Genomic DNA, 9,137 nt, shown 5'->3' on the forward strand with positions numbered 1-9,137 from the left:
AAGATATTATCTTCAAGTATTGCTCATCCCTGTTAGACAGCTTTTTGGGTCTTCCAAATTTGAATTGAACATAAATATATAGTACTTTTTTGAAGATTCCTTCACATTGATCAACATTTAAATGGTATTGTGACAAGGTACTTGTGTCACATGTGTGGGTAACCCCATTGCAAGACAGAGAGACATAGGAGTTGGAGTTGAAACGGCGGCACAGGTATGCAGGATTTATCAACCACATAACAGAAAGTAAACAAAGGGGTCATGTGATGCTACCAACGATGGTAACACAGAGGACACATACAGGAGACTGTACAGGAGGCAAAATAAAACGCAGTACAAAAACTACAAATAAAAAGGTGCAACACAGGGTGCTCGCTAGCCTTATTGAATGAGGCGTCCTGCTCCAGGACCCTGCTACACTACGTAATCTTCGCTAAACATTAACTTGGGATGAATATCCCCTAAACTAACCTGTTTATGAGCAGGTATTCTTACAACAACTCCTGCTTCTTCATACAGTCTTGGCTGGACATTGCCTTTACAAGTACCATGTTGCAGTCTGTAAACAACAATTTGCTCAAACATCACTTATATTTGAGCATCAAAAGAATATTTGAGCATCACTTATATTTGGATAAAATTCACTAGATGTGATCGAAAAATGACAAACTCTGTTTTAGAGCAGGTGCAGTGACTTTTTATTGTGCTGATAAACAATTGACATCATGAAGATGCTGCAGAATGATCTGTGGATCTTGGGCAGGTGTTGTGACTCTTGATCTCCCAGTTCGTGGCTTGTCATTGACTTTTTGTGTCTGGTTATACTGTCTCGCCAGGTTTGAAATTGCTGACTGAGAGCACCCAAGATGACGAGTCACAGTACACTGCCCTAGTCCAGCCTGCAACATGCCAATTCCCCGAAGGTGCTGCTCTCTTGACAGACGTGGCATGTTTTTTTTTTCTCTTAATTTCTAATTTTTTTTTTTTTTTTGTTTTTTTTTTTTTCCTCGGTTAATTAATTGCAATTCAACAGCTGACATTACTCTATATCCAGTGTCCAATTAACTGTCTCACTAATTAGATGATTAAGTGCATATGCTTCAGTCATAGTCACTCAAGCGTGTCATGGTCAAGGATGAATGCTGGAGTGATTAAAAAGAAACCAAAAATATTTCGCCTATGTTCATCATTTATATACCTTATTTTTTTCCGAAAATAAATGTATGTATGTTATACTAGTGATAATTTTTTTTTTTTTGTTGCTCTGTATATTGATGTTCGGTGTATGTATGTGTATATATATATATATATATATATATATATATATATATATATATATATATATATATATATATGCTCAATACAGTGTCCAGTCTCGACTGTCCGTCCTTATTCATATCCGTGCCCAGTTTTACTTGCCAAAGCGCCCTTGCTCTCCAAAGCTACCCTGTTGTACAAGTTTATTAAAATATTAACAAACCACTTTATCATTCAAAGTTTATTGCAAATGTTGGTTGATGACAGTAGTTTGTATTGATGTTTTTGTCAAATAACCTCTCTATAGCCTCCTTAAGGTATATCGAGTTTGTGCTGTATGTATTTATGTAGTATAAGATACATATGTCTCTTTGAAATTAATATTTATTGCAATATATTCATTATAATGCAGCCCTGTAACAATGGTTACTGGACAAAAACATTTTTGTCACAAATTGCAGGAAAACTACATGACTGAAGAGAGGTGACTGCTCTCATTCAGTTAGTTATTTGTTTTATGTATTTGTTTAATGAAAACAATTGTGTCACAGTAAATGTCCATGATTTATGGCAATCTGAGTTCAAATCAGGGTGATTTCTGTCATGTAACCTTTGCTGTAAACTTCCATGAGCTTACTGAATTCTTCACTGTTGATGAAAGGCATTCAGTTCTTCACCTCAATGTCAATGGCTGATGGAAACACATACGTCCTACCTGACAGAAATGTGCAACACTATGACAATTAAAAGTAAGTCCACTGGGCTGGGAGCTTCAACTGAATCACAAGCTGTTGGTGTCTTTCACCTCGACTCGAAAAACAATTAATTGTGAAACTGAAGAAAGAGCCCTGTTTAAAAATAGCACCAGTTGACAAAAACGAAAAAATACTACTTGACTACCTTTCTCCCCACCCACCTTAAATCCAATTGGCTAGCACAGAAACATCAGCCATGACCTTAAGCTTCAGCTTCTCAGAGAATTACCATCTGTTGTTTTCCGCTATCGCTTTAAGACCATGAACAAATACTGGTATATTGAGTAGATTGCTTAGTGACAATCTTTGACAGAAAAAACCTACCAAGCAAATTGTATTTATAAAAGAAATGGTCCTATCTGTCCTCTATATATCTGTGTGAAGTGTATCAGCATTTGTGTGCATCAGCATTTTTACATCATAAATCGGTAATAATCAGATTCAACAAACAAAACACTTATTGCTCAGACGGACTTGAATTTGGAAATATTAGCTTTCCATTTATTATCTTGATAAAATCTCTGGAAATATAATGTGCCAACAGGCTAAATAACATGTAAATGACTCTTTCATGACTTGTTGTAAATTAGAATTTTCGCAAAGCAAGTAATTCTGATTAGTAGATACGTGTGGAGAACAGGTAGCACAGGAAAGTGTAGTCCAACACAGGTAGCACAGGAAAGTGTAGTCCAACAATTAAGAAATTGCGGTTCAGTAATTAGTTTCAGTTTTAATTTCAAGTTTGCCTGCTACAGTCCACAAACAGCCAGATCCTTTCAGAGCAGTCTTATACCACTTCTGTACCAATGTAAGCCACAATGTTTTAAAATGAATGAAACAGTCCCAGAGAATTCATTTATTTTGTGTCGACGTCAGTGACAGATTGTGACATAGACAGAATGATTCTTGGTGATAAATCTCTCTTGCGACCTGTGAGGGCATTGTATAAAGGAAACGGAGAGCCTTGGACTGGATGGCCTGACAATTCATTCCCAGGGTTAGATGGAATTCAGCCATCTAGAAAGGGGGCACAGCTGCGATACATTAAGTCATCCCCCCAGAGGGAAAGAGATGTGGCAACCATGAACTGAAGGAGAAATGGCTACACTCGCTAACCAAGGGGGCGTGACTGAAGGTACAAATAGGGGACATGGCTAGGTGATCTGTTCCTTTGTTTATGGTTAAGAAAACTACTGAAGTACGAGTATAAAATAACCGTGAGTGTTTTGTTTCTTTCATCTAATTGTACTGCTCGTTATTTATTAAATGGCTAACATGATCTGGAGCTGTCGCTTAAGGCCAGCACAAACCAAAACAACACTGCACCATTGTTCACGGATTAAAATTATAATTCACCACAAGCATTACAGCACTCACCTTGAACTTTTATGTGTGTGATTAGCTGTGTCTATTGTTTCGGGACTGCAACCCGTTGTTTATTGAACTGTGCAATACATATTGTTGTGTATTGCCAGCCCTCCATTTCTTTACTGTTGTCATCAGACTTTGGACTATAAAGCAACCACCATTTCACCAGTACTTTGTTGTTTGTCATTGTCTTGAGCACCGTATCACCTCTACACCTGCGCACTGCAAACCACATTGCCACACAGATATAGAAACATGAGGGATATAATATAAAATAATAAATAGGTTGCTGAGATAATAGATTCACACAGAGCAGAAGAAGAGACTTCACTGTTCATGAGTTATAGTTGCTGCCCTCTATAAAGGGGATATGTGTTATTATCCCAATGCACTCCATGTGTCATCAGTCTTAGAGAAATCTAAAAGTATGTTGTCAGCTGACAAAGAGTAAAAACAAGGTCAGGTCCAACCTTCCTCACACATGGAAATAAATCTTAGATCCTATTAAAACCCTTTTGTACCCTGTCAATATTTTACATAGCATGCAAATTTTATATGCCATGTCTCTCACTGCATTTCTTTTTATGTATCACCATACTTCTTAGTCTTTGAATTCTAACTGTTTTCTCTGTACTGTACCTAGATGCACATAGATAATGTTTTGGTTTTCTGGAATTAAGAAAGCAATAACTAAGAATTGTAATGACTTGCGAGGATCCAGTGCTTCCCACTCAGTAATTGTGCTTAAAGTTGAAAGTTGCCCCAGGGCAGGGGCACTCTCCTTGTGGCTGGAGGGCGATGTAGGAATTGGCACTGTCCTGTCCCAGCACACTCAGAAAGTACTTCAGCCAGGCACTCTCCAGGGAAGAACAGAAGTATTGTGTCAATTGGTGGGAGTTACTGGCAGCTCTCCGAGCTATGGAATTACTTGTGGAATTACCATTACTTGCACGGGTGGCAGTTTGAGCTGAGAACTGACCATGTCTCCTTCCAGCTCAACTTTAAGCTCCCAGAAGGTCAGCTCGCCACTGGCTGGAAAGGCTGCAGCAATACAACTTCACTGTCTGCCATCAGGCCGGGCAGAAACACAGCAATGCAGACGGACTGTCCTGGCAGCCATGTGCAGCCATTGGCTGTCGATTATAAGAGCTCCGTGAGGCCAAGGAGGGGGAGGCCATGGGCCGGCAATAGACTCAGCTGCCTAAGGTATGAGCCTTGGACCCAGATCAAGAACTAACAACAGCTGAGTGGAGGGAGCAGCAACTGGTGGATAGAAAACCAGGTCCAATGCTTCGCTGGAAGGAGGATGGCAAGAACCCCCCTGGAATGAGGTGAGCAGGCTCCTGGAACCCTTAAAGGCCCTTTGTGCACAGTGAGACTCCCTTGAGGTGTGCTCGGGTGTACTCCAGCGGCAGTCTGAGAACCCTTCGAGAGCCTCCACTATATGGCAGTTTGTGGTGTTGGCTGCCCTGAAAAGAGACTTTCTGGCTGCTGCCCATGGGACTGCAGTAGCTGGGCATTATGGATCTACTAAGACCCTACAAAAGCTACGTAGCAGGTTCTACTGGGTGAGGTGCAGGTGGGACGTGGAGTCGTGGTGCCAGCGGTGTGTCGCTGTGTAGTGCAGAAGGGGCCACCAGGATGGTCTCGAGCCCCTCTGCAGCAATATAACATTGGTGCTCCAATGGAAAGAGATGGTGGATATCTATTGGCCACTGCCCACTACTGAGTCTGGCAATAAGGTCATCGTAGTAACCATGGACTATTTTGCAAATTGGCAGAAGCATAGGCACTTCCCAACCAGTGCGCAGAGACTGTGGAGGTGGTGCTCATCAGCCAGATCTTCAGTCGGTTTGGAGTTCCTGCTGAGTTATACAACGATCAGGGTAGGAATTTCAAATCTGAGGTCTTTCAGAGTGTGTGCAGGAAGATGGGAATCCACAAGACTCGCACCATCCCCCCTGCACCCGCAGAGTGACTGCAGCCCTGCACTGCTTATGTTCGGTAGGGAATTGCGCACACTGGTGGACCTGGCTTTCGGGAGGCTAGACCTAGAGGGAGACCCCGTCCCTGCGGGTCCCAAGTTAGCCCACCAGCTGCAAGACCATCTTGAACAGTCACACCAGTTCTCCAGAGACCACATTTGGGAGGCTTCTGGGCGTCAGAAGCACGTATACGACCTGCGGTGCAAAGGCCACTACAGTGCATCTCATATGTGGTGTACCAGATCTGGCCGACCAGCCTAATAAAGTATCGTTGGTGCCTAAAGTGCAACTCCTGGATTCTTATGTCTTAATTCTACAAACACACAACAATATATTAGTTAGCATCAATAATATTTCATATGCCGTGCCAGGGACGTACCAAGCCCTCACGGATCGGTTAAGTGGCGTCTGGTTTGTTTTTCCACTGCAGAGCCGAGCCGTGCTACTGACGACACACGCAACGAGATAGTTGTCATTAATTATTGTTATTAATGAACTCAGTTTACTAAAAGATGTGCAAACAAATGGTGTTCCTAGATTAATAGACCAACGGTACAGCTGCATCTTGTATCGCTATATTTTGTAAACATATTTAGAAATGTCTTTATAATCCACAAATTTTACTGATTATATCAACTTACTAAAGTTCAATTAGTTCTGTTGAAGGGGAAAAAAAGAAGATTTTAAAAATATGATTTTCCAAAGATATCCAGTATAAGGTGCTTAAAAAAAAGAAGCTGTGTGAGCGCTATGAGAGCCGTAGTTGTGTGTATGGTACAGCTGTACAGTATTTTGTTTTACTATATTTTTGTAAATAAGTTTAGAATTGTTTTATTTTCCACATTTTTTTTCTCTTTATATTAATACAATAAAAGCCAAGCATGAGACGTGCTAGAATTTTGTGTTTTTGAGTGTGCAAGTTAAGTGTACCGTACCCACGGTTTATGTCCATTTGCTTCATAAACGTTCTCATTTCTCATGCATGACTCCAAATCTTCCTGAACACTCCTATCTGCCCACAGAGATACTAGAGCCTACACTTCCTCAGCATCCCAAGGCTGTACTTTTCTCTCATCACACTTGCTGCCCGCCATGTTTGTTGTTTTCCTTTCTGGAGTGTACTGACTGATGTAGCGTAATGACGAAAATCCTTAACCCCGCCCCTGGCTCGGCTTGCAGCTGGAGTCAGACGATGGGGTATAGCTGCAGCTGGTAGGCACCCCATCTTATGCATCCAAGCTCATGCACACTAAATTAACAGTTTCTGCCATGAGGTGATAGCCCTAGAAAGTTCTGGACACATCTGAAGCAGGTTAGAATGTAGCAAGTAGTCAAAGTAGATTAGCCACGCACGCTGCTACCGTATTACAGAAAATAAGCAATTGTGATACTTCTAAAATGCCTTAAATCATGTAATAAAATATTGCAGCATTTGTAAAGCATAATATTATTAATAAGGCTGTCCTCATATAATTGCCACCCTTGTTTAAGGGGCACAGTCATTTTGATCAATTTAAAATAATGCTGCAGCGCTAAATTGAGGTAATACGGTATACACACACATAGTTAACAGGAATATATCTCTTTACTAAATGGATTTATTGAAAAGTTTATTATCAATGTCTTGATGTACTGTATTGCAACATGAATCTTCAGCTTATATTTGAGTGGAAAATAAGCAAAACAATAAGTATAACAGGAATAATAAGGAAAAAAGACACAATACCAAGATCTAGCTATTTTTATAATGGTTGATTTTCTACCCATCTCCCATCCCTCATCCTGAGTCTCATGTTAACTTTCTACATCCATCCACCTTCCCCAAACCTTACCCCCTTTATTTGCAAAACTATAATTTATTACAGTTTATATTGCTGGTTAAAAAGATTGACTACAACTCTTATAAGGGTTATTGAACTTTTTTGTCTTGGCAAATGGCAGTTACAAATTTGGTGAATTAAGTAATTTAGGAAATCTATAAATCAGAAAACAACATTGTTTCCAATGAAAAGTACAATACTGTCTGCTGTCATGCATTTTTAAAAACACATTTATGTTTATTTATTGTTACTCATTTATAGTTTTTGTTGTGCAGATTTTCTATATACAGGCTAACTTCACTATAACGAACCCTTCTCATAACGAACACCCATTTTTAACGATCCCAGCAGCAAGAATGATCTCATACAGGATCGACCCAGATAAAACGATCTCAGTACTGACTGACGCTGAACTTTCTCCAGTGTCAAGTATGTTGTTCTCTCAGTGAAAACAAAGACCATTGTTGACTAATTCAAAGATAACACTAATTCAAAGATGACCTATTGTAGTACGAATCATGCATGACAAATGTAATCGTTGCCTGTCTGTCATCTTCACACAAACTGCAACCAGGCAACGGACATGAGGAGCAAACTACGCTGGATAGTTTTTTCAAGAGAAAGGACATGTAATTACTGTATTCAGCATGTAAGTGTACATTCTTTGCTTTTTCATTTCTTTACTGATTTATTTTAAACATACTTGTAGCAGGGAGATTGTCCTACACAGTGGGAAATTAGTGTTGGTGTAATTTATATGTGGAAACAGGTTTGCTTTGTCTGCTTTTTGGAGTTGTTATGTTTGTTTAAATGATTGTTTAATGACGAGCGCCCAGCTGAGACTTGCTGCCTGCCTGTCTTCTGTATGTGTCCTCTGTGCCTTACCGTTACATGGAGTACCTTGACACAATACCATTTAAATGTTGATCAATGTGAAGAAATCTTCATAAAAGTACTATGTATATTCAGATTTGCCATTTTGTCATTATTCTGATACAGAAAAATGCCAAACCCTATTATAGTGAACACCCTGATAAAACAAACATTTCTTTGGGTCCCATGGGGGTTTGTTATAGTGAAGTTTGCCTTTATACAGTGAATTACAGGAAAATAATTCCATCTAGGGTTTTTGTGACAAGACCAAAGGTCGAGTAATTTATATTGTCACAGAAACCTTAGAGGAATTGTTTTTCTGTAACTCACTGAAGAGGCCCATCTATTATTTTTATAATACATGGATAAACTTGTGATTCTAATATTAAAGAAGATGAGGTTTTGAAGCACAGTTGGGATTTTCTAAAAGTAGTGTTTCAGTGCTGTACAGGCATTCTATGTCGTTATCTCCTCTTCAGTAGTTGGTTGAAATTAAACAGCACGGTTTGTAGTTTTCCTTTTTACAATGTTACGCAGGCCCATTGCGTCATTGTAGGGGTGGAGTTAGTGTGTGCACTCAATTGCATGAGCTTGGCTCCATGAGCCTGGATGCATTAGATGGGGTGCATACCGGCTGCAGCGGTACCCGTCTCGATTCAGATGTCTTGTGAGGCCAGAGTTTCATGGTTTGGTTCTCGCTTGGCTCGACAAATAGCCAGTGGAGAACCACCCGTACCCATACATACCGAGTCCTCACTGGTGGGGTGTGCCAGTGGAGAAGGGGTAATACCCATAATCTAGTAATTTGTAATGCATAATATTGTGCTATTACCCTAGTATGTGGCAATGGTTTTAAAATACCATCATTATACAGTACATAAACAAATGAATTACTTTTTTTTCTAATAAAGTCTAATGTACTAACTAAGACAGAGTGGTGGATAAGCAATGGTAGTGAGCATAAAAGAGATTTAAAAAATATATATTGCTTTAAGATTTTATTTGAATTATTATTATTATTATTATTATTATTTTTTTTTTTGCATTAACTCTAAAAGACAAAATACATAACACTTGAA

Source organism: Polyodon spathula, chromosome 6 (assembly GCF_017654505.1).
Source record: "Polyodon spathula isolate WHYD16114869_AA chromosome 6, ASM1765450v1, whole genome shotgun sequence".
NCBI lineage: Eukaryota > Metazoa > Chordata > Actinopteri > Acipenseriformes > Polyodontidae > Polyodon > Polyodon spathula.